The sequence below is a fragment of the Ovis canadensis genome, chromosome 19 (assembly GCF_042477335.2).
Source record: "Ovis canadensis isolate MfBH-ARS-UI-01 breed Bighorn chromosome 19, ARS-UI_OviCan_v2, whole genome shotgun sequence".
Lineage (NCBI taxonomy): Eukaryota > Metazoa > Chordata > Mammalia > Artiodactyla > Bovidae > Ovis > Ovis canadensis.
Genome location: NC_091263.1, coordinates 63,916,312 through 63,942,878, shown reverse-complemented (window position 1 = coordinate 63,942,878; position 26,567 = coordinate 63,916,312). Strand labels below are relative to the sequence as shown.

Genomic DNA, 26,567 nt, shown 5'->3' with positions numbered 1-26,567 from the left:
AAGCTTTGCTTTACTCTCTCCTGACACCCTTGTAGCTTCCAGAATTGTCTTTTTTTTTTTTTTAAATACAGAAGATATCCGATTTCATGTGGCTGATAGTCTCACCTGAGAGCCAGGAAAGGCCCAGGGCAGCCTGAGCTGGGGACAAACCCTATCTTCCCCATTTCTCTTCCCCTAAAATGCAGAGTAGAGGGGACATGGGCAAGGTGGGCTCTCCATGCCACAGGCCAGTAGAGGCCTGGATTCCAGGCACTTTTGTTCCAGAGAATCTCTGAGAAGCATCACGTCCTTGGCTGCTCCCAAGAGGACCACAAATTCAGGAGAGCAGAGTAAAGATGCTGTGGCTCTTGTTCCAGAGAAAGGCAGCTACATAGTGGCTAAGAACAGAGGCTGCTCTGCCTGCCTTCGTGGCTGGGGCCTCAGGGCAAAGAGCAGACACTCGCTCTTGCCAGGATGGTGAGGGAACAAACAGCTACCCTTAGTAAGCAGACAGACAAATGGCGGTTTCTAACCCTGGCCACACATTTGAATCACCTGTGGCATTCTTCTGACCAACCAGCGCGAAGACCTTATTAATTCCACACCAATTAAATCAGTATCTTTACAGATGGGGCTCAGCCATCTTTGTTTTCCAAAGCTCCCCAGGTGACTAATTCACAGCCGAGGCAGAGAACCCATGGCCTAGGAGGAGAGATTAGCATCAGACAGGATTTGGGTGTAATGGTCTTCACCCTGAGGTGGGGCCTCGTGGCTTGAAATCCTGGAGGCCAAGTAACCTGGGCTCTGCTGTCACTGGAATCCGTGGGGGCCCCTCTTACCCACCTACCTTCACACCCATCCACCTGCCACACAGACGCCAGAGCACCCCTTTGGGGAAAAGCAAGACAAAAGGCTCAAGGATCCAGCCCCAGGGAAGAAGAGTGCGCACTCTGGTTTAGAATCTTTTCTTTTCCAAGATTCTTTGATGTGGCCACTTTTAACATCTTTGTTGAATTTGTTATGACATTGCCTCTGTTTCGTTTTGTGTTTTTTTGCAGACAGACACGTGGGATCTTAACTTCCCCTACCAGGGATGACTAAGGGAGTGAACCCACCCACCCTGCATTGGAAACACAGAGTCAACCATGGGGCCACCAGGAAAATCCCCTCTGGTTCAGAATCTTGACCGTTTCTTTCTAGCTGTGGGGCCCTGACAGCCCTTCTGAGTCTCCATCCTCATCTGTCAAACGGGGCAGTATTGAGTGTGGTTGTAAGGAACACCCGGCTCATAGGAAGAGCCCCAGAGATGGGGCTGTTAGCAGCAGTTAGCCCAAACTCAGTCCGTCAGCCCAGACAGGGCCCTAGTGATCACCTGTCTAGACCCTTGCTTTTTGCACAAACACCTGAAAGTCCAGAGGGGAGAAATTTTCCCAGGCCATGCAGCCAGCCAGAACCTTAATCTCCTTCCACCCAGGCAGCTTTGCATCAGAGCGCCCTTCCTTATCTCCTCTCATCCAGCAAAACTCCAGAAATGATGACTGGGACTTCTAAAGAAGTAAGTGAGGATTTTAACACATCTTTCTAATGTCTTAATTGAGATTCTGGGTTGACCTTTGGGGCAGAAGGTATACTCTGCTCATTTGGCCCCTTGACCCTAATACGCTGTTTGTCTCCTGTTGCTTCTGGCATTCTTAGTACTCTGATGCCAACTGTGTGGGCCCCTGAGTATGTAAGATGGATGCCACTGGGGCCTGGGCCTGGGGTTAGGAAAGGCAGAGAGGTCAGGGAAGAGGCATGGCTGGTTTTCCATATAAGCCTCTTTTGTACTCTGAAGCCACTGAACTTGTACTAATAAAAATAAAATTGGTATTGAAAAATAAAGCTATGCATGTCATTGCATGTCATTTCTCAGAGCCCATAGAATGGTCAGGCACCAAGAGTGAACGCTAACATAAACTGTGGACATTGGGTAACAGTGATGTGTCAGTGTAGGTATCATTGATTGTGAAAAGCATACCTCTGTTTTGGGGGATGCTGATATGCAGGAGGCTGTTCATGTGTGGGGAAAGGAGTTTGGGGGCAACCCTAGTTTCTACTCAGTTTGGCTGTGAACCTAAAGCTCTTAAAAAAAAAGTCTAATTTATAAACAAGCAAATAAAGTAAAACTGACAAATTCAGAGACAGGTACCCTCCCCCCAAGGAGTATATGATCTAATGGACATAAAGGGCTTGGCCTGACCCCAGTGATTGCTCAAAGTGAACTGACTCTCGTGTTTTATTTTGAAGCCATCTCTGTTGCATGGTCCCCTCTCAGGTGCCACACTCGTGGGAGGAAGCTGGTGGGAACAGGCCCTGCCCACCCTTTATCTCAGGATGCTGAGACACCAGAGGCTTTGTCACTAGCTCAGTCACATGGTTGAACTGGTGATGCTGCAGCCAGGCCTCAGGGGACAGTTACTAACCTCCGCTGGGGCTGAAGTTCTGCACTCGGTCCAGGCTCCTGCCAGGCACTGAGCACTACTTTGTGCGGTTCTTCAAAGTGTTCCCTCATCAGTCCTGTGAGGGTAGGTATCAGGCTCCATTTTGAGAGATGAGTAAGCTATGGCCCGGTCACACAGTGTGTGACTCAGTGTGCAAGACTGCTCAGCTCTGTGCACGAAGAGAACAAAGCTCCTCTCGGGAGAGGACGCACCGGAGGTGGGCCTTCAGCCAGCACACCAGGGACTTCTCGGCCCATGGCACTCAACCTTCCCCCTGCCGCCCAGTGGCCTAGTGAAGATGCCACCTCAGACGAAACAGCTTCTTCCCAGAGGGACTGAAGCCGCCCAGTGACCTCCACCAGGTGTTGGGACAGCTGTCCTGGGGAGGCTTGAGAAGCATGCCAGCTCCCCGCCTTTGAGGGCCTGGGACTGAAGGTGCCGGAGCAAGAAACCTGACTCCCTCCAGCCTTTCACACCCATTGTAGGCGGCTCGTGCCTCCTTTTGTGCACCCTTGCCGGCTGCCTTCTCCAGGTGAAAGGGAGATGAGCAGGAGGAACTCTGCTGGAGAGCCAGACCTTCAATGTGGTAGCTCAGTGCAATCTGGGAAGGCTACCTACAGCTGGTGTGAAGACTAGGCTGCAAAGGAGGGAAGAGAAATTGATGAAGGGGACCACAGGAAGAAGCCCAACTCAGATTTCCTGGTCCACCTTAGAACTGCAGGTGCACCTCCCTCCTGCTGCTCACTCATTTGCTAAGTACATCATTGATTCATTGAGCATCATGTGCTGGGCGGGAAACGGGGTTCTGCCTGATGTTCACAGGCTCCCAGGAGAGACAGCCACACAAACAGCCGTACAGCATGACGAAGGCTGCAATTAATGTGTTCTGGGACCCCAAAAGGCTGCCTGAGGGGTCAGAGAATCCAGGACAGTTGGCATGTAGCTCTTGAAAGACCAAGTTTATGTTTGTGCTTAGTCTCTAAGTCACATCAGACTTTTTGCGACCCTTTGGACTGTAGCCCCACCAGGCTCAATAGGATTTTTTCCAAGCCCATGGGATTTTTCAGGCAAGAATACTGGAGTAGGTTGCCATTTCCTTCTCTAGGAGATCTTCCTGACCCAGGGATCAAACATGCATCTCCTGTCTCTCCTGCATTGCAGGCAGATTCTTTACCCACTGAGCCATCAGGAAAACCCAAGTTTATGTTACTCAACTCCCAAATATGCTTACTAAGCAAATGAATCCTTTTTATAGGAAAAAGATGGTACTCTACTCTTAAACAATATTGAGTTCTCCAATGTGTTTGTAAGCTCCACATCCAACTATAGAACATTGTTTCTGGATCCTAGTGACTTAGCTTTTCTTTTTTCTGATAAAGTACACAGAACATGAAATTGACCATCTTAGCCATTTTAAGGGTACAGTTCAGTGGCATTAAATACATTCATAATGTGTAACCATCACCACAGTGTGTCTCCATAATCTTAAGTCTTTTCATCTTGTAAAACTGCAACTCTGTACACATTAAACAATGCTTCCCTGGTGGCTCAATTGAAAAAGAATCTCCCTGCCATGCAGGAGACCTGGGTTCAATCCCTGTGTCAGGAAGATCCCCTGGAGAAGGAATTGACAACCCACTCCAGTACTCTTGCCTAGAGAATCCCATGGACAGAGGAGCCTGGCAGGCTACAATTCACAGGGTCGCAAAGAGGCGGACACGACTGAGCAACTTTCACTTCACTTCATCCCATTCTCTACGCCCCCCAGCTCCTGGCAACCACTGTTCTACTTTCTGTTCTATGAGTGTGGCTACTGCAGATGCTTCATGCAAGTGGAATCATACAGCGTTTATCTTCCTGTGACTGGCTCATTTCATTAGTGTAATGTCCTCAAAGTTCATTCACGCTATAGCATATGTCAGAATTTCCTTTGTAAAGTTGAATATATTCCATTGTATATTTATACCATAGTTTTGTTTATCTATTTTACCTGTTGATGGACACTTGGTTTGCCCCCACATTTTAGCTATTGTGAGTAATGCTGCTATGAACACGGGTATGTAAATTTCTGCTTTCCATTCTTTTGCGTACATACTCAGCAGTGGAATTGCTGGATCATATGATAATTCCATTTAAAATTCTTTGAGCAACTGCCATATTGTTTTCCATAGCAGCTGTGCCATTTTACAGTCCCACCAACAGCATTCAAGGGCTGAAATTTCTCCACATCCTTGCCAACACATGTTATTCTTGTTTATTTCATTGCTACCACATAGAAACACACAGTTGTATATTCAGTTTGTAATTTTCTGAATTCATTTATTACTTCTGACAGTTTCTTGTGTGGAATCTTCAGTGTTTTATACACATAAGGGCCTACCATCTGCAAACAGAGATGATTTTACTTCTTCCTTTCCAACTTGGATGCCTTTATTTCTTTTTCTTGCCTAATTGCTCTGGTTATCAATTTCAGTTCTGAAATGGCAAAAGCAGGCATCATTGCCCTTTCCTGATGTTAGAAGGAAAGCCTTCAGATTTTCAGACATTGATGATTTTTGCTATGGGTTTCACATTTATGGGTTTTTTTAAATTATTATTATGTTGAAGTAGTTTCCATCTGTTCCTAGTTTGTTGAGTGTTTTTATTTTTAATAATTTTATTTATCTGTTGGCTGTGCTGGGTCTTCGTCGCCGTGTGGGCTTTTCTCTAATTGCAGCGAGCAGGGGCTCCTCTCTCGTCGCAGGGCCCAGGCTTCTTACAGCAGTGGCTCCTCTTGTCGCTGAGCACAGACTCTAGGAGTGCAGCCTTCAGGAGCTGTCACTCTTGGGCTCCGTAGTTGTGGTTCCTGGGCTCTAGAGCACAGGCTCACTGGTTGTGGTGCACAGGCTCAGTTGCTCCTCGGCATGTGGGTCTTCCCAGATCAGGGATTGAACCCATGTCTCCTGCATTGGATTCTTTACCACTGAGCCAACAGGGAAGCCCTGTTGTGCGTTTTAATCATGAAAAGGTGTTGAATTTCATTGACTGCCCTTTCTGCAACAATTGAGATGATCATGTGTTTTTCCCCCTTCATTCCGTTCATGTGGTATGTTCCATCGACCCATTATAGAACGATGAAACACCTTGCATTTCAGAAAGGATCACACTTGGTTGTGATATATAGTCCTCTTAATAGGCTGCTAAATTTAGTTTGCTAGTATTTTGTTGCAGATTTTTACATCAGTATTCATATGGTATAGTGGTATGCAGTTTCCTTGTAGTGTCTGTATCTGGATTTGGTATCAGGGCCTCATAGAATGAGTTAGCAAGTGTTCTGCCTCTTCAATTTTTTGGAAAAATTTAAGAAGGATTGGTTTTAGGTCTTTAAATGTTTGGTAGAATTCACAAGCGAAGCCATCAGGGCCAGGGCTTTTCTTTGTTGGAGACTTTTGATTCAATATCCTTACTAGTTACAGGTCTATTCAGATTTTCCATTTCTTCATTATTTTGTCTTGCTAGGTTTTGTGTTTCTAGGGAACTCATCCATTGCATTTAGGTTATCCAAGTTGTTGGCATACAATTATTCATAGTCATTTACTCTTAAAATCTTCTGTATTTCTGCGAAATTGGTAGTAATATTCCCAGTTTCATTTCTGATTTTAGTAATTAGAATCTTCTTTTTTTTCTGTGGTCAGTGTAGCTAAAGCTTTGTCAGTTTTATTGATCTCTCATGGAACCAACTTTCAGTTTCATTGACTTTCTCTGTTTTTCTATTCTCTACTAATTTTCTAGGTCCTTAACGTGCTATGGGTCCTCTCCCCAGAAAACTGCCAACATACATCAAAGACTGCACGCACATTCAGCCTCCACAGATCCCTGGAACCCAACGATCTCCGTTTACAAATTTTGGTGCTGAAGGGCTTAAAATTCCACTGGTCCCTGGAAGATTAAACTGGGTGAAGGGGAAAGCGAGAGAAAAGTGAAGGGACCAACACTGACAAGCTGCCCCAGCAGTGAGGGCCTCTTGCACTTTATTGTGGTTGGGTTAGGACCTAAGTATCTGCATTTCTCACAAACTCCTGAGTGAGGCCAGGCTGTTTGTTCTGGCCACGTTTGCCCCTCTTGAGCTCTGCTTCTCAGGTAAGTTCCCTTCAGCACAAAAGGCATCCTCGGGTAGGCAGGTGTCACCCTGCCTCCTCCCTTCTCTTAACCCCATTTTCGGTTGCCCAGCCCTGACAGTGTCGTCTCCTAAACATCTCTGGCTCCGTTTGTCCCCTTTGTGCCCCCCACTTCAGTTTAGTTCACCAACGTTCCATGCCTGGACTATTGTCCAAGGTCCCTTTACCCCCAGGTGTGATTCTCCACCACCACCTTTGATGCAATTTCAAAGACAAGTTGTCTTAAACTTTTACTGTGACTTACCAGAGCCCGTGTGACCCTAGCCCTGTTCATATCTCCACCCTTGTTTCTTTGCCTCTTACTCATGCAGGTTCCACCTCTTGGCCTTTACTTATCCTGTTTGCCCTACTCAGAATCCTCTTACCCATTTTTTCACCGAACTCCCACTCCTGCTCCTAACCAGGCTTGCCTGTTCCTTCCCTCCTTTCACTCCAATCTAGGCTGAGAGACTGACTGGCCAGTTCTCTCTGAATTAGAGCTGTTGTGATGATATCCAAAGCCTCTGATGCTCTTTTAAACAAAACAAGGACCTGATTATAAGAGAAGGGAGGGGAGTATTTTTTTGGACTCCACAGGCTGGGACCCTGGTTCTTTCTTCCCTTTCTCCTTTGGGACTCTAAGCTCAGTGCCCTTTAACTGGTTACTTCTGCGTCTTTGAAACTTGACTCCAAATTTAGGGGTCACAAAATCCAATTGGTCTGTCTGTGATTAGGTATTCTCCCTGGGCCAATCAGCTACTGCTAGGGAACTGACAGACTGTGCAAACCTGCTCTATAAGCCTTACTCCTGACTGGCTAGGCACTATTGGAAAGGAGAGTAAGAGCTAAGCAGACCCTACAAGTGTCTCCTGCCACCCTTAGGGTATTGACCCTGTGTTTCCCTCTTGTTGTGTAACTGCCCTCTAATGGGCTGCCTCCCCCAGTGGACACAGTCTCTTAGGACAGATGCCAAGTTGCATGTCTATGGGGCCAAAACAGAATGTGCCCAATAAATATTTGTGGATTGGAGTGCCAAGAAAGCCCAAAGAAAGGACTGGCCCTCAGGTTCATGGAGCCATCACAGAAGAGATGACGTTTGGGCCAGGCATGAAGCATGAGTGAGAGTAGAGGTTTAGCAAGAGGGAATGGCGGCCCTGAGGCCTGAATTGGTCCAGCCACACTATTGAGCACCCAATGAATGAGCAATATATTGAGTGATGTTGTGGGAGTAGGGTTAGGCCTAGAAATAATTGAAAAGTAGCTGAAGGAAAGATTAAAATTCTGAAGTGTTTGAACCAAACGTTTCCTCCTTTTGAGCTCCTGCTGAGAGTTGGTTCTCATAGGAGTTAAGACTGTATTATAATTATGTTTGTGCGCCTGTATCCTCTAGCTTCAGGGCCTGTGTGCTTTTCATCTTTCTATAACAAATCTCCAGGGTTTTTTTTTCCCCCCTCAAGGGTTGTTTTTTTTTTTTTTTTTAATGAAACTGAATACCCTCATGATAAATGGGGGCTGTGGAAAACTCTAATATTCTATTCAGTACGTGTTCATGTAGCCCAGTCGTGTGCTAGACTTTGAGGCTACTGAGATGGGCCAGTCTGGTCCCATCTGCAAGAGTCAGACACAATCCCAGAAGGAATGAGGTTGGTCCTATAACCAAGATAATTACAAAAGTGCAGCTGAGTCTGGGGAATCCCAGCCAATCTCACCTCGAAGTGAGTAAGAGCTTCGAAGTCCTCTAGAAGGAGATGGTGGAATTGACTTAAAACAGCAAAGATGTTAGCCAGATTTTCTCTGAACTAAATAAACCTGACCATACATTTGGCCCTTTCAAAGACTGTTTATAGCTATCCTTCCATTTCTTTCTCACCATTGCAAGTATGTTATTCCCATTTTACAAATAAAGAGCCCATCCCAGGGAGGTGAAGCGATTCGTCCAAGGCCATACAGCATATAAGAGGAGCTGCCTCTGTCCCTCCACCACTGTCCCTGAGGAAAGATCCCTTACAGCCTGGAGGGAGTTTCAGCTCCTCCCAGACTCTCCCAAGTTCTTTCCAGACCTTGGAGTCTGTGAGTGGGGACCATTCTTCCTCCTTGACTCAGAAAAACATGTATTGATCATCTGCTATGTGGAAGGCATCCTCCTTACCCCCTTGTTGTAACATACTCTCAGAAAAGCACCAGCATACGTCACCTACCTCTAGTGCACGATTCCATTCATAGGAGATATTCAGAATAGGCAAATTCATGGAGACAGAGAACAGACTGGTGGTTGCCAGGAGCTGAAGGAGGTGGGGGTGGTGCACAATGGGGAATAAATACCTCTGAATTAGTAAATACTTTGCTCATTGTGTAGCGTGACAATGTATATATGTTCTTAGATTGGGTTCAGATTCGAACTCCATCAGTTACCAGCTGTGTTAACTCAACCTCTCTGAGCTTCCATTCCTTTTAAATTGAAGTAAAATTCCTGTAACATAAAATTAACCATTTTCAGTGAACAACTCAAAAATAATGTATGTGTATGTGTGTAACCAAGTCACTTTGCTGTACACAGAAATTAATACAACATTGTAAGTCAAATATACTTCAATAATACTTTGGCCATCTAATGCGAAGAGCCAACTCTTTGCATTGGAAAAGACCCTGATGCTGTGAAAGATTAACGGCAGAAGGAGAAAGGAGGTGACAGAGGATGAGATGGTTGGATGGCATCACCGACTCAATGGACATGAGTTTGAGCAAACTCTGGGAGACAGTGAAGGACAGGGAAGCCTGGCATGCTGCAGTTCATGGGGTCGCAAAGAGTCAGACATGACTTAGTGACTAACAGCAACAACACTTCAATAAATAAAATGAACAACACAGTTGCATTTAGAATATTCACGTGATGAAATCACACATCTAATTTCAAAACATTTTAATTGCCCCCAAATGAAGCCTCATATCCATTAAGTACTTATTCTCCATTGTCCCCCCTTCCTCACCACCTCCTTCAGCTCTTGGCAGCCACCAGTCTGTTTTCTGTCTCTGTGGATTTGCCTGTTCTGAATATTTCACATAAATGGAATCAAGCGGTATGTGACCTTTTGTGTCTGGCTTCTTTCACTTAGCATATTGTTTTCAATATGTTACTATATGTTGTAGTGCAGTTCAGTCACTCTGTAGTAGGTATCAGTATTTCATTCCTTGTTATGGGTAAAATACCATTTCACTCTGTAGATATAACACATTTTTTTAGTCCATTTATCTGTTGATGAACACTTTACCTCTTGGCTATTGTGAAGAAGGATACAGTGAACACTGGCACACAAGTGTCTGTTTGAATCTGTTTTTCAGTTATTTTGGGTATATACCTAGAAGTGAAATTACTGGCTCATATCATAACTCTATCTTTAACTTTTTGAGAAACCACTAGTTTTCCACTGTGACTGACATTTTATATTCTTATCAGCATTATGTGAGGGTTCCAATTTCCCTTTATCTTTGCTAACACTTGTGATTTTCTGCGTTTTTTTCTACATTATTATTTTATAATAGCCATCCTAATGGGTATAAAGTGGTGTATCATTGTGGTGGTTTTGATTTGCATTTTCCAAATGATTAATTAAGCATCTTTTAAAATGTTTATAGACTATTTGTATATCTTCTTTGGAAAAATGTCTGTTCAATTCCTTTGCCTATTTTTGAAGTGGCTTGCTTGGTTTACTTACTTGATATTTTTTTAATTGTAGCAATTCTTTATATGCATTCTAGACATCAATTCCTTATCAGATATATGATTTGCTAATCTTTTTTTCCATTCCATGGGTTGCCTTTTCACTTTGTTGAGAGTGGCTTTTGATGCACAATGGTTTCCATGAAGTCCAATTAGTCTGTTTTTTTCTTCTGTTGTCTGTTCCTTTTTTGGTGCCACATTCAAGAAATCATTGCCAAATCCAATGTCCTGAAGTTTTTCTCATTTGTTTTCTTCTAAGAATTTTAAGGCTTTGGATTTTACATTAGGTCTTTGGTCCACTCTGAGTTATTTCTTGTATGTAGTGTAAGGTAAGGATGTATTTTCATTCTTTTGTGTGTGGATATCAATTTCCCAGCGTCGTCTGTTGAAAAGACTGTCCTTTCCCCCACTGAATGATGTTGACATCCTTGTCAAAAATCATTTGATTATATATGTAAGGGTTTGTTTCTGAACTCGATTCTATTCTGCGACTGTCTATGTGCCAGTATATATTTATGCCAGTACCATGCTGTTTTAGTCACTATAGCTTTATGTAGTAAGTTTTGAAATAAGGACATTTTAAAATCAGCTTTATTATTTTCAGGTTGATTTTGGCTATTTGGGGTCCCTTGAGACTGCATATGAACTTTGTGAATGGATTTTTCTATTTCTGCAAAGATGTTGGAAGTTGATAGGGTTTGCATTAAATCTGCATATTGCTTTGGATAGTATTGTCAGTCCATGAGGGCCTCCCCAGTGGCTCAGTGGTACAGAATCCTCCTGCAAAGCAGGAGACTCGGGTTTGATTCCTGGGTCGGAAAGATCCCACTGGAGGAGGCATGACAACCCACTCCAGTATTCTTTCCTGGAGAATCCCATGGACAGAGGAGCCTGACAGGCTGCAGTTCATTGGGTTGTGAAGAGTCAGATATGACTGTAGCAACTGAGCTTTCATGCACACGTGACAATCCATGAACACAGTGTCTTTCCACTTACTTATATCTTCTCCAGTTTTTTTGGTGTGTGTATACTAGTCTTTTCTCTCTTTGGTTAAGTTTATTACCAAGTACTTTATTCTTTTTGATGCTAGTGTAAATAAAATTGTTTTCTTAATTTCCTTTTCACGTTGTTCAGTGTTAGTGTATGAATACATAACTGACTTTTTTGTATGTGGGTTTTGTATCCTGCAGCTTTGTTGAATTCATTTATTAGTTATAACTCTTTGGGGTATAATCTTCAGAGTTTTATATATATAAGATCATGTCATTTGTGAACAGAAGTAATTTTACTCATTTTTCAGTTTGGATGTCTTTTATTTCTTTTTACTGGAGAGAATGGAATTATTCTCTGTAGAAGTTTTTAAAAGTATCTGTTTCTGTGACATCTGTCTATTGACTTGGCAAATGTACATGGTCCTTTACCACGTACTACAGCAATCTCTGCTACTTCCCTAGAAGTCTATCAGTAATACCTTTCATATCTTTATGAAATGTGGGAGCAGAGCTACAGGCTACTTGTCCACTCTCCATGGCAGTCATCTGGAGGTTCTTACCCCACCCACTGCTCCTGAGCTCTGGTCCTTCTGCCTAGAATTGTCCTTCCTGGTGCCTTCACATGCTTCTCTGTATCATTCTTGACATTCAGATTTCAGCTCACAGGTCGCCTCATCAGGGTGGTCTTACCCAATTCCTCCCTCTCCTGACACCCTCTCTCCCATGTAGGTCTCCGGTTTTATGTTCTTTTCAGCACTTATTAGAATTTTTTGAACCTATGTATTTGTTGACTGGCTGCATTGGATGTTTGTTGCTGCACTGAGTGCAGGCTTTCTCCAGTTGTGGTGAGAGAGGGTTTCTCTTGCTATGAAGCACAGGCTGTAGGTGCAGGGACTAAATAGTTGCAGCATTGCAGGCTCAGTAGCTGCAGTTCACGGACTTAGTGGCCCCATGACATATGGGATCTTCTTCCTGGAACAGGGGTTAAGCCTGTTTCCCCTGCACTGGCAGGTCGATTCTTAACCACTGGACCACCAGGAAAGCCCCAGCACTTATTAGAATTTTAAATTATTTTGTAATATTCGTCTCCCCTGTTTAGAAGGTAAGGTACCTTATGGCAGAGGCCTGTATTCTCTTATTCAGTGCTAGATTAGCATCTGAAATACAGTGTGGGGACTACAAATGTCTGCACAGCCACATGGGACAGGTTTTTATTAGTTTCACTTTACATATCAGAATACGCCATGCTCAACTTTGAGTATAGTTCTTCACTCACTTCAGTGCCTGTACTCAAATCCACCCCTTTCTTAAGTCCCAGCTTCAGTCTTTCCATCTTTGAAGTGGGGTGATACTTGTACACACGTCACAATGTCGATCTGAGGATCAAATGCATTAATAGCTGTAAAATGCTAACACTTAGGGTTGGCACATCTAATTGGTATTCCCCAGCATCCAGCACGGTGCTGGTACAAGGTAGGAACCCAGTAAATAATTGCTGAAAGGGGGAAATTATGGTGCAGCAGTTTTACCAAGTCTTCAATAAACATTGGAGTGGATTTTTTTTTCAAGCATCCTAGAGATTATAATGTAGTATAAGAAAAGCCACATATAAGGGAAAGGTTTTTAAAAAATCTCGGTAGGCTGGCTGTTGAAGAAAGAGAAACAACTATCACCTTGGAACCTGGTTCAGAATGATCATGTGTTTGGCATCCAGAAGTGGGAGTGGGTTGGAAATGTGGCTGGTGGGAAAAGGACTGAGCTGGCTTTCATGGAAAGAAGAGGTGAAGCAGGTAAAAGGAAGAGGGTGTTTCTCCAGGTGTGAATTCACAGTGATGAAGGCCTAGTTCTAGCTTATTATAAGTCACTGTTAATCCCAGCAGGAAGACCCCAGATTTTTCAACCTAACTTGTAGGCAGAGCAATCAATAGGCAGCTATGTGGATCCCACTCTAGAGATTCCTCCTTCCTCCCTAATATAATCCATTTTCTTATGGGTGAACTGGGGGGTAGGCACACAGCATGCTCACCAAAGGTGGCTGTAAGGGCATAACATCATCCAACTTGTCAGGGAAGCTCCCAGAGGGCAAGGAAGCAGTGATGTCACAGAAGGGCAATGGGAATCTTTGGGGAGAGAACAAGAGGGGGTTCTATCACCAGGGGAGCCAGCCCTGACCCTTGTTGCTCAACCTCAGTGACAGAGGAGGCAAGTAAGTATGGGTGTCTTTTTTTTTTTTTTTTTTGGCTGTGCTGGGTCTCAGTTGTGGCATCCAGGATCTTTAGTTTGATGCGAACTCCTAGCTGTGGCATGTGGGATCCAGTTCCCCAATCAAGGATCCAAGCCAGGCCCCCTGCATTGGGAGCATAGCATCCCAGGCACTGCACCACCAGGGAAGTCCCAGTTTGGGGGTGTTTGATGCTTGTATATTAGGTCTTTTGAGAGAAGGGAGGGAGATAATAAGACTTCTTTCTCAAGTTTCTGCCCCACTTCCCTGGTCCCTTTTTCCTCTGTTTGGTCATTTTTAGGGCTCTCACTCAAACCTACTTCAACACTTGAGACCAAATTTGCTTTATTTATCACACAGGGAGTCCAAGCTAAGAGGCCAACTGGGGAAAATGTAAGGCATGGATCAGGGAGGGGTTGGAGTGGTGATGTGACCTTGGGATTCAGAGAAAAGTGAACCAGCTTTTGAGACATCCTTTAAGATCATAGTATGAAGTCTCCTTACTTGAATAGGCGGAGAACTTCCAGAGGTTTTGCAAATGCTGCTCTCTGCTTAGAAGCCTGCTATTTTCAGGTGGTTACGAAAATGTCTTTAGGCAGATGAGCCCTTTCCTTCCAGAGGATAATCTAGATGGAAATCCACGTGTATATATGTATGACACAGTGACAAAATTTAATTTAGGTTCAGGTAACTGATATCAGATCCTTTCTGGAAAGTCTCTTCAGACAAGGGAGAAGGGTATCAAGGTAAAATTTCCTGAGTCTCAGAAACCAAGGGGTGAGGCAAGAATGGAAAATTTGAGGTCATGTGACAAGTATGATACTTTTGGAGCACCTTCTGCAGATCTAAATTCCCATCAGTAGTTTGGGAACACGAACTCCCAGGTTGGTAGGTGCCCAATATGCTACTAGAGATCAGGGGAGAAATAACTGCAGAAAGAATAAAGAGACAGAGCCAAAGCAAAAACAACACCCAGTTGTGGATGTGACTGGTGATGGAAGCAAGGGCCGATGCTGTAAAGAGCAATATTGCACAGGAACATGGAATGTTACCTCCGCGAATCAAGGCATATTGGGAGTGGTCAAACAGGAGATGGCAAGAATGAATGTCGACATTTTAGGAATCAGCGAATTAAATGGACTGGAATGGGTGAATTTAACTCAGATGACCATTATATCTACTACTGTGGGCAAGAATTCCTTAGAAGAAATGGAGTAGCCATCATAGTCAATAAAAGTCCGAAATGCAGTACTTGGATGCAATCTCAAAAACAACAGAATGATCTCTGTTCATTTCCAAGGCAAACCATTCAATATCACGGTAATCCCAGTCTATGTCCCGACCAGTAATGCTGGAGAAACTGAAGTTGAATGGGTCTATGAAGACCTACAAGACCTTCTAGAACTAACACCCAAAAAAGATGTCCTTTTCATTATAGGGGACGGGAATGCAAAAGTAGGAAGTCAAGAAACACCTGGAGTAACAAGCAAATTTGGCCTTGGAGTACAGAATGAAGCAGGGCAAAGGCTAATAGAGATTTGCCAAGAGAAGGCACTGGTCATAGCCAACACCCTCTTCCAACAACACAAGAGAAGACTCTGCACATGGACATCACCAGACGGTCAACACTGAAATCAGATTGATTATATTCTTTGCAACCAAAGATGGAGAAGCTCTATACAGTCAGCAAAAACAAAACCAGGAGCTGACTGTGGCTCAGATCATGAACTCCTTATTGCCAAATTCAGACTTAAATTGAAGAACATAGGGATCATTCAGGTATGACCTAAATTAAATCCCTAACAATTATACAGTGGAAGTGAGAAATAGATTTAAGGGACTAGATCTGATAGAGTGCCTGAAGAACTAAGGACAGAGATTCATGACACTGTACAGGAGACAGGGAGCAAGACCATCCCCAAGAAAAAGAAATGCAAAAAAGCAAACTGGTTGTCTGAGGAGGGCTTACAAATAGCTGTGAAAAGAAGAGATACAAAAAGCAAAGGAGAAAAGGAAAGATATATCCATTTGAATGCAGAGTTCCAAAGAATAGCAAGGAGGGATAAGAAAGCCTTCCTCAGTGATCAGTGCAAAGAAATAAAAGGAAAACAATAGAACAGGAAAGACTAGAGATCTCTTAAAGAAGATTAGAGATACCAAGGGAACATTTCATGCAAAGATGGGCTCAATAAAGGACAGAAATGGTATGGACCTAACAGAAGCAGAAGATATTAAGAAGAGGGGGCAAGAATACACAGAAGAACTGTACAAAAAACATCTGCACGACCCACACACATAATCACAATGGTGTGATCACTCACCTAGAGCCAGACATCCTGGAATGTGAAGTCAAGTGGGCCTTAGGAAGAATCACTACGAACAAAGGTAGTGGAGGTGATGGAATTCCAGTTGAGCTATTTCAAATCCTGGAAGATGATGCTGTGAAAGTGCTGTACTCAATATGCCAGTAAATTTGGAAAACTCAGCAGTGGCCATAGAACTGGAAAAGGTCAGTTTTCATTCCAATCCCTAAGAAAGGCAATGCCAAAGAATGCTCAGAGTACCACACAATTGCACTCATGTCACATGCTAGTAAAGTAATGCTCAAAATTCTCCAAGCCAGGCTTCAGCAATACATGAACTGTGAAATTCCAGACGTTCAAGCTGGATTTAGAAAAGGCAGAGGAACCAGAGATCAAATTGCCAACATCCGCTGGATCACCGAAAAAGCAAGGGATTTCCAGAAAAACATCTATTTCTACTTTGTTGACTATGCCAAAGCCTATGACTGTGTGGATCACAATAAACTGTGGACAATTCTGAAAGAGATGGGAATACCAGACCACCTGACCTGCTTCTTAAGAAATCTATATGCAGGTTAGGAAGCAACATTTAGAACTGGACATGGAACAACAGACTGGTTCCAAATAGGAAAAGGAGTACGTCAAGGCTGTATATTGTCACCCTGCTTATTTAACTTATATGCAGGGTACATCATGAGAAATGCTGGGCTGGATGAAGCGCAAACTGGAATCAAGATTGCCGGGAGAAATATCAATAACCTTAGATATGCAGATAGCACCACACTTATGACAAAAAGTGAAAGAACTAAAGAGCCTCTTGATGAAAGTGAAAGAGGAGAGTGAAAGAGTTGGTTTAAAGCTCAACATTCAGAAAACGAAGATCATGGCATCCGGTCCCATCACTTCATGGCAAATAGATGGGGAAACAGTGGAAATGGTGGCAGACTGTATTTTTTGGGCTCCAAAATCACTGCAGATGGTGACTGCAGCCATAAAATTAAATTAAGATGCTTACTCCTTGGAAGGAAAGTTATGACCAACCTAGATAGCATATTGAAAAGCAGAGATGTTACTTTGCCATCAAAGGTCCGTCTAGTCAAGGCTATGTTTTTTCCAGTAGTCATGTATGGATGTGAGAGTTGGACTATAAAGAAAGCTGAGCACCAAAGAATTGATGCTTTTTGAACTATGGTGTTGGAGAAGACTCTGGAGAGTCCCTTGGACTGCAAGGAGATCCAACCAGTCAATCCTAAAGAAAATCAGTCCTGAACATTCACTGGAAGGACTGATATTGAAGCTGAAACTCCAATACTTTGTCCACCTGTTGTGAAGAGCTGACTCATTGGAAAAGACCCTGATGCTGGGAAAGATTGAGGGCAGGAGGAGAAGGGGAAGACAGAGGATGAGATGGTTGGATGGCATCACCAACTCAATGGACATGAGTTTGAGTAAACTCCAGGAGTTGTTGATTGACAGGGAGGCCTGGCATGTTGCAGTCCATGGGGTGGCAAAGAGTCAGACAGGATTTAGTGACTAAACAACAGAGGTGTGAAGGCCTAGAAGAAAAAGGAAGAGGGAAGAAGGATTTTTTTATTGTCTTGATTTTATGCGGAAAACAAAGCCCACTTTCTGAATTTTTTCATCATTTCGTCAATATTCATTTCTTGAAAGAGGGAGAAGGAAGGGAACCTGGGCCTGTTGTGTAGCTGACACAGTTCACTCTTCCCCTTAACTGGAGCCCAGATGGCAATAATTCCCAACTTGAGGGAAGAGAACCTGAATCTTTAACTTCCCTCTCAGTATCAGTGATCAGGAAAGCCCTTTTTGTCCCTGCCTTTGAACAGGAAACCGGTCGGGAGGGGAAAAAACCTAGTTATATGGTGCACATCAATTTCAAGAGTCCTTGAAATCTGCGCCCAAGCTCTGTAGGAGGCGATAGCAGTAGTAACAATCATCATTGGCAGCGTCAGCAATGACCGAGACCTAATGTTGAGTCGCACATCTCTGCGCCAGGCACTTGCAACATTTCATATAGTCCTAACAAGCCTCCAAGGTTATCCCCAAGTGAGGAATGAGGAGGAACCGAGACTCACTTGAATCACTGACTTTCCAACGTGCCTCTCTGATGGCTAGCGGGGTGCAAACTCATTCTGTTGGACACCCCACTAAAATCATTCTCAGGTTTCCGGCCTGGGATTTCTGTGCTTCATTCACTCCTGAAAAAGTTAGCATAAATGGCTCTGTAGAGGAAGGAGTCGCAATCCATCCGGCGTGGGGGAACAGCGGCTTCCGACAGGCTCTCAGCGGAACTTTCCTGTCCGCGGCGCGTGTTCCCGTCCGGGCGGCCGGGCGCGCGGGCCGGGAGGGGGAAGCTTTCTGGCGCGGACCGCCAGCGGAGGCTGAGAGCGCCGCCGCCGGAGAAGACCGACGCTTAGCCGGAGCCAGCCCGTGGCGCCCGGGCCTGGCCGGTTGCCTCCCTCCATCCCCGCTGCCACTGCCGCAGGCACTGCCAAGGCGGGCGCAGCGGAGCGCTCGGCCCCTCGGCCCTACCCGGCCCGGCGCGGCCCCGAGCCGCGGCGCGGGAGGTGAGTGCGGTTGCCGGCCCCCGGGCTCCCTACTCGGGCCGCCGGGACCCGCAACAATGGGGGCCGAGTGGAGAGGCGGCCCGGGCCCCTGGCGCTCAGCGGCCTGAGGCAGCAAGCCGGTCCTAGTGGCACAGGCCTTTGGGCTCTGGATCCCACCTGGGAAACTCCGGTGGCTGGAGGCTTGGCGGGGGTCTTGGCCTCCACCTGGGGCCTTGTTGGCTTGGTATTTAGGACCTTTGTACCCGGGAAAGGGAGTCGTAGGGACACGGAGACTTAACTGTAGTGGCGTGCGCTCTTAGCGCCTGATGCAGAAGGCCTGGAGTCTGGCCATAGCGGGTTGGTAGCGGGGAGGGTGCGTTTGGAATTCTAGGGGGCCTCAGTGTGCCTGCCTGGTCCGTAAGGCGAATCGAGATGCGTCTCTCCTTGCCCTCCTCCCCACCCGCTCAGGTCTGTGAACTTGGCAGAACGGGATCTGGCTGAGGGGAAAAGGGTGTTGAGTATTTAGCTTCCCTGAGGTAACCGGTGATTAGTTCCTGGAAAGGCAAGGAGCTCAGCTGGGCACAGGGGAGTTGAGCGAAGAGATGGATTCTCCAGGGCCCAGCATCCCAAAGTTGAGTGATTCTCAGAAAGGGAACTTGTCACAAGAGTGTCACAGTAAGTCATGTTGGCTACCTTGGCGTTAGGGTGAAGCCGAAGTTGTGAACTGGAGAGTATAGAGGAGGGTTGGTAGGCTGCTGAGGTTGGAGAATTGGCTTTTTGTGGGCCGTTGGTGGTGGCAGCCTGTAAGATAAACAAGGGACCTTTGCAGAGTGGGCTTCCTGATAGAGAATGACCTCTTTCTGCGGGGGAGGGGTGACTCAGATCTATTAGAATTCCTGCCACTTGCTAGTGGTTGTGGCTGAGGATGTTGGTGGCTGGGCGCTGAGGTAGATGGGGCTGGAAGGCGGCGTCTGGGGGCTAAATTGAGTTTGTTCCTGAGTAGAAGTGTGGACCATTCCTTTTTACTGCGAGTCAGACTGGTAGCTGTCATTAACTGTGTTTTAAGTAAAAAATTTCTTTGTGGTATTTGGACCCAAAGCATTCCTCTGTTTATTTTTTTTTTCCCTTCTTTGTTTTTGAATTGTGACTCATGCTTTCTTTTCAACACTGTGGTTGTTGTTTATAATGATAGACAAACTTAGCATAATATATGTAAATTTTAGGGTTTTTCACCTCACTTTTTCTAAATCTAAATTAATTTCAGAGCCTCTTTTCACTGACTTGTGTGTCATTGTTTAACGTGTGCAGCTCCAGAAAGGGATGTGCAAACTCTTTTACAGTTTGTCAAAAGTTCATTTTATCCCTAAATCCTTGAAACCTCATTTTCTCCTACTGCCACGAAGTCATTACATTAAATCTGCTAAATCTTAGTGACTGTCATTTCAACTCTCCCAGGACATTATCTTTACTGGAAGTGTTGTCTGTCTGGTCTGTACACGGTGTCTTATCTGTATCATTGAAAGGCAATATGCAAATTCCAAGTAGCTGAGGCCTGCATCTATTTTACGCACCAGAGTTCTCTATGGAATATTCTCAAAAGTTGGTATGTTGTCTGTAGATGAGATATCAAAGCTCGTGTGGGGAAAAAAAAGTGTCAGAGTCATTGTACTTTCAGAGTTTGTTTAGTGTTAGGAGTTCTATTGCCTCTTTGGAGCACATTAGAGTAAATTTTCAGATGAGATGTGAGGTAATTCTATTTGTAGTTTTGCTGATGGTTCTGGGGATTTTTTTTTCCCTTAATGTTTAAAAAATCATGTATTTTCCTTGAATTATTCTTTCCCTGTCTTTTTCTCTTGTAAGTAATTCATTCTTCCATAAACAAATATCTATTGAATTATGCCAGGCCCTGTGTTGGGCACCTCCGCCATGGTGATGTTATTCTTGTTTTAATAATAGTAGTTCATATTTTAGAAGGTGTTAAAGGTCTGAGAAGGAAGAAATGATTGAGGCATTCAAGCTTTTAATCTGTAAAAGCATTGAGTACAGTTTTTTTTATAAAGTTTTGATTCTGACTATTGACAATTGATTATATATTTCCATGGGAGAAGTTCACAATGGTATGGGATTGTTTTGGATTATCTACTTTGCATACAGCTGTTAACCTGAAGTATGCCTGTAGACAAACCACAAGGTAAACATTTTGTGGCTGTATCTTGATGGGCTGTGATTTACAAATACTGTATGTGTGCCTAGGTTCCTTAGGAAGCCATCACACTTTCCTTCCCACTGTGGTTTTGAGAGCATGAAGGTGTTGCTTATTGCCTTTGTCTGGTTCACTGTATATAGACTGGGAGTGTCTGCTGATGGTGGGAGTGCTGTCTCTAGAACAGGAGGAATAAAATTGAGGTAAGGCTCAGCCTATTTGATATTCCTTGCCTATTAATTTTTACTTCATAAATTATGTTTGAAAGCTTTTTTGCTGTAATTGTTAATCTCCATTCTGATCTAGTTAAATGAAAGTCTGTCCTTTGCTCTCTTCTCTGTCTTGCTGCATATGTATTTTGGCCAAAAATAAGAGATTTAAAATCAAGGCATGTCGATAATAAATTCTTTGAAATATGTCTCACTTTCCATCAGGAATAGCCAGTTGATTAAATTAAATAAAAACTGTTTTATTTGTTGCTTTGGAGGCAAACTGATTGCTGAAAAATGTTTTTGACTACCTCTTAGTCAGATGGATGACCTCAGAGACTCTTGGAAAGAAGGCTTAGAGTGTTTGATTTCTTTGGAAAAATTCTGAGGTGTCTAGGATGATGGAAAGCATGGTTTTTGAAGTCATCCCATCTGTACCTCTTGCTAGCTTTTTGACCTGGGTAAGCTTTAACTTCTTTGTGCCTTGTTTTTAAATTTTTTTCAGTCTGTGAAATGGGGCTAAAGAAAATAACCTCTGCAGGTTGTAATGAGGACTGGAGATGAGGGCCTAGTGCTTCATGGGTGGTCAGTGCTTGCTGCTAGTAGTGGTTAGTGTCTATCATTATGTCCGGATACTCTTCTCAGTAGTATTAGTGCCAGGAGTGTGGCTGGGTGCTGTACATGGCTGAGAGGTTCAGTTTCCTTGTGTAGTGAGGAAGGCAACCTTCTGTCTACTGCTGTTGGCACCCTGGTCAGGTGAGAGAATTGTTGAGTCCACACTATAAAGTCCAAGGTCATTCCTGGCGCTGGTAGGTTTTTTCCTCGCAGTTTCTATGGAGATGCCCAGAGGTAACTGTTTGGCATGTCCTTGTTTTGGGAACAGTGGGCATTCCCAGTGACAAAGTGCTGGGATATGCTAAGCAGCAACATGTTCTGTGTGGCCCCTGATCAGGGTATTTCTCTAGCTTTCTTCTGTTGGCATCAGATACTTGACTTTGGTCTTTTTGCCTGAAAGGCTCTAGATGCTGGAGAAATTTGTCTAATTTGGGCTAGTTTGATAGAATCTAGCACTCTGTTCAGAAATGTTTTTGATGAACAGAAGGTTCACAGACTTTGTTATAGAATTGTTCAGTTTTATTTTTTCCTCGTGAGAGGGGAAAAAAAAAAAAAGTTGAGAGAAAAATAAGAATGAGCCAGACAGAAATGATTCAAAATAACTGGCCCTGAATCTCTTCCAGTCTTTCTTCATCAAATCCCCCTCCATTCAGAGTAGTCTTTAACTCTAGTTAAAAGTAAATAATATGCCTCTGGCCTCGAAATACGCGAATATTTAGATCCTGGTATGTCTCTACTTTAACATCTCACAAGGACCTTTGTGACCTGGCCTCTGTGATGTCTTACTCTCCGGTCCCTCTTCTGCCACAAATCCTCTGTCACTTTAGGTTCCAGTCCTGTGAGCTCCTTGAAGGTCCCAGGATTCTCAAGCTATTCCTCTCACTAATTTTCCCTCCCATTCTAGTGCTTGTTTGACCCTTAGGCTTAAATTTACTAGGAATGCAGGCCCCACCATCACTTAAAGCCCTTCCTTGATTCTTTCCGGATTAAGGTGAGTGCCTTTCCTTTGTATGGCCATTGCAATCTGTGAAAGCTTCTTTCATAACCGGTGTACCCTTAACTTTGGGTATTTTCGTGTATTTTCTGTGCCTACATTGTGAATTACTGGAGGGCAGGACCTGGTCTTGTTTAACTTTACATCCCAGTACCTAACCATTTCTGTTACAGAAGTAGCTGCTCAGTAAATGTTCAGTGAACAAATGAATGACCTCTGCATGTGAAGTGTCATGAAATTATTCCTTGTGACGCTGGTGATGTGATGAGAGTTCCAGTATCATGGGCACACCTGATCCTGGCTGAAGCAGTGCTACCGTCTTTATATTTCCAGGTTGCTGAAAGCAGTGCTTTAGTTTGCTTTCAAAACGTGTTGCTTATTGTGAACGTTAATGATTTTGATGCTGGGGAGCTATTACCTTCTCTCTTTGGGTCTTGCCAGAAGTTTCCCTTGGAAGAGAACGTGACACTTCTTTAGTTTATCCAGATCTTCCATTGGCCATTTACTGCTCTGAGCACTTTGTCCTCATGTGGGAAGAGCAGTGACTCGTTAGTTTGGGCTACAAAGTCTCCATTCACCTACTTCCAGCCTGGGAGTGAGTAATGGATTTAACACCAGGATGTTGTGACTTTTGTCAGCTGACAGACTTTTTGAAGATCCAGCTGAGCTCAGTATCGTCATAATTCAGGATATATCGTTTGCCCAAATTTTATTGAAGAATTTCAACTCCGTGATTATGAAATTAGCTGTTTCAGTTTCTTGTTCAGCCTACCACTGTACTAACACTGAAACTGATATATTAGTTCTTTGTTAGAAAGCTCTGTTGTTCTGAATTACTAACCTGGAAGTAATGGAATTGTGCCAATTCATTTAGTCACCCTCTTGGCTCTTTTTAGTTGTAAAATAACTTGAGAATATACTATCTAAATCACTTTAAATTAATTTCCATGGTTGATCAGACCACCTAGGAATCCCACTGGCCAGGTGTAATGAACTTTATTGAAGTCTGCATAATGCAGTTATTCTTTCATGTAAGTGACGTAACAGACCACAGGAAAGGAAAGCGTGGCAAGTAACTGTAGTTAAAGATAAAATTGACATGAGAGAAAAAGGAAAGCTGAGACAAAGCATAAGGCACTTTAAATGTGGCAAGCAACTGTTAAATTGAAGAAATTCGTGAGCAGTGTTGAAATCTTGAGAAGAAAATTGTTATAGGTGAAAAGCAATAAAACTATGAACAATTTCATCCAAATAGGCACATTGAAGGTACTTGCACCCTTTTATGGTTTTACAGCACCATTGATGAAAGTGGTAAGTAGGTAGAATTGAAGAATGTTTCCTTTACTATTATAAGTATAATATAGCTTGTGTATGTACGATATTGTAATTTAGAACAGAGAGAGGTGAAATGGCTTGCTCTCGAGTGCACAGAGCCAGTAAGAAGGAGCTGGAGCTTCATGCCAGGTTTTCTAAGCTTGGGGCCCTTCTTACCGTGCTCAGGGGACACTGTTAGGGCTTCAGTTAGAGGTGACTGCTGCTGCTGCTGCTGCTGCTGCTGCTGCTGCGTCGCTTCAGTCCTGTCCGACTCTGTGCGACCCCGTAGACGGCAGCCCACTAGGCTCCGCCATCGCTGGGATTCTCCAGTCCCCCCTTATTCCAGGTTTCTGGCCAGTAGAGGATACACAGTCCACCCAGGGAGTGGAGCCTCTGCTCTGTAAACAGCAGCCTAGTGACTCTGGAAGAGCTGGGTGCCAGGGGAACGTGGGGAGCCCAGAAGGAGCTCCTGCCTTCCTCACAGATCCTTTAGGGGTTATGAGAAACACCCAGAAGCAGGCGGAGATGGTTTTGCATTTGAGACCCAGTGACTCAAATTGGGATCTTCCTCCTAACGGGATGATGTGTAGAAACTGGAAGAAGAATGAACGTCTGGAAGAGTCCTTCAGGGGTCATTCTGGGTTGAGCTTAGTGCCTTCCCATTGCACCGTCTCTCCAGCTTCTCTTCGCTGTCTCACCCACCTCCCAGCTTACTGTGGATGCTGGTTTGCTGTGGTCCACAATTTCCGTGCTGCCCCGCCTGGATCTGAGAACACGCCTGAACCTTTGCGCACTGCCTGCTCTGCCAGTTGCCAGCCCTGAATTCTCTCCCGGGCTTCCCTGGCGGCCCCTCGGCTGCCCAGTGTTCCTGGGCTGCTGTGCTTGTCAGCAGCTCCCACTGCCTCACTGATTGAGCTGTCTCTGCCCGGCAGGTGCTGTCCTGCTGAATTCGCAGACCGCGGTTCCCACAGCAGCGGCTGCACAGGTCCCCAGGCTCCTTATTCCCTCAGGCCCTAGACCTGCTCTCTGTCTCCCTCCTTCTTGACCTGTGACCTCACCTGAGGGCTCACTGATGTTTTTTCTCCCTCTCCTTTCAAGTCCTTAACTTTTTTCCTGATTATTCAGGTAATATATGGGTACAGTTAAAATTTAGATATTTTTAAATAAGCAAAGGAGCCCATAATCCCATATCTCAGTGTTAACTACTCTCATGAATTTGGTTTATGTTTGTCCACACTTTTTTCCACTGAGTATATGCTGATATCTCCGGGAGGATCCCTTTGAGAAGGAAATGGCAGCCCACTCCAGTATTCTTGCCTGGAGAATCCCATGGACAGAGGAGCCTGGCAGGCTACAGTCCATGGGGTTGCAAGAGCTGTACACGGCTTAGCAACTAAACCACCACCGTATGCTGATATGGACGTATTTATGTTTCTGTATATGTGTGAGATAAAATAATTCCTTTTTCACAGAATTGGAATCACAGTATACCTACTTTTTTAATAGTTTGCGTATTCATTTAATGCATTTTTTCCTGTGCATTTTCCTATGTGTCTGACACATCTCTGTTGTATCTTTTAATAGTTTATAGTATTATATGTTTTTATCAGTTTTCCTAGTCTCCTGGTGATAGCCATTTGTTTCTTACTCTTTGAAGTAACATCCTTGAGATATATCTTCCTATACCTCTTTGTGTGCATTGTATATATCTTTCTGTGCCCTGTGTACTTCCTGGGATAGATTCCTGCAACTGGAAAAATTCCTAACAAGTCAAGACTTGTGATTGTTTATAATTTTACTAGATATTATCACGTAACTTTTGAAAGATTATATCAGTTTATATTTCTCCTCTAACAGGGAGCATTATAACAGGGAGCATTATAAATAATTTTAATCTTTGACAGTTGAATCCTAGATAACTCAGTTTTATTTATATTTCCTTATTGAAGGGGGATGAGCATCTTTTAATGTTTTTGTTTCATATATAGATTGATTGGTTAATTAATTGCTCACTTGTCTTCTTTCTAGTATCTTCCTGTCCTCCCTCTTTCCCCTTTTTGTTTTTACCTACACACAAGGTAGAACCGGAGAAGGCGAGGCACCCCACTCCAGTACTCTTGCCTGGAGAATCCCAAGGATGGGGGAGCCTGGTGGGCTGCCGTCTGTGGGGTCACACAGGTCGGACACGACTGAAGTAACTTAGCAGCAGCAGCAGCAGCACAAGGTAGAACCAAAGTAGTTTGGCCTTTCATGCTATCCTAGCCTCTCCTTCTTATGCCTGGGCATTCTATCTAAGATGCAGTTTCATAGCCATTTCCTCACTTCTTTCTTTAGCTATACCTCTTCATCCTTTGTGATCTGGCTTCTGGTCCTGTTTTCCTCCTGAATACCAACTCTGAGTGAATTCCTTGTTGCCCAGACAAAGATGTTTTTTCTTGATGTTTGTTGCTCTTCATTTCGACTGATTTCCCTTTGCAGAGAGGGAAGCTGTGTGTAAGTGAACTTTTTATTATGGAAAATTTCAAACATACACAGCATCAGGGAGTCTAGTATAAGGAATCCCATGTAGCCATCACTCATTTTCGGTCATGATTAATATTTCCCCAGTTTTTTCTTTCAATTATCTTTCCCACTTTTTTTTTTTTCTCCTGTTGCTGGCATATTTCAAAGCTCTTCTCAGACTTTGTCATGACATGAGTGCATATTTCTGTTGAGAGCATTTTATTTCTTAACCATCATCACCTTGCCATTTTCTCTTTTTAAAAAAAATTCTTATTTTTCTTTTCAGCTGTGCTGGGTCTGCGCTGCTGCATGGGGACTTTCTCTGGTTGTGGCAAGG

General features: G+C 44.0%; 1 protein-coding gene across 1 annotated transcript in view; it reads left to right on the top strand.

The window, feature by feature from the left end:
* The first annotated feature begins 18,189 nt into the window (after nucleotides 1-18,189).
* Nucleotides 18,190-26,567, top strand: part of RAD54L2 (RAD54 like 2) — an 86,184-nt gene continuing 77,806 nt past the window's right edge. The window contains exon 1 of the mRNA XM_069561092.1: nucleotides 18,190-18,414. The gene's annotated coding sequence lies outside the window, so the exon portion shown is untranslated. The remainder of the gene's footprint in view (nucleotides 18,415-26,567) is intronic.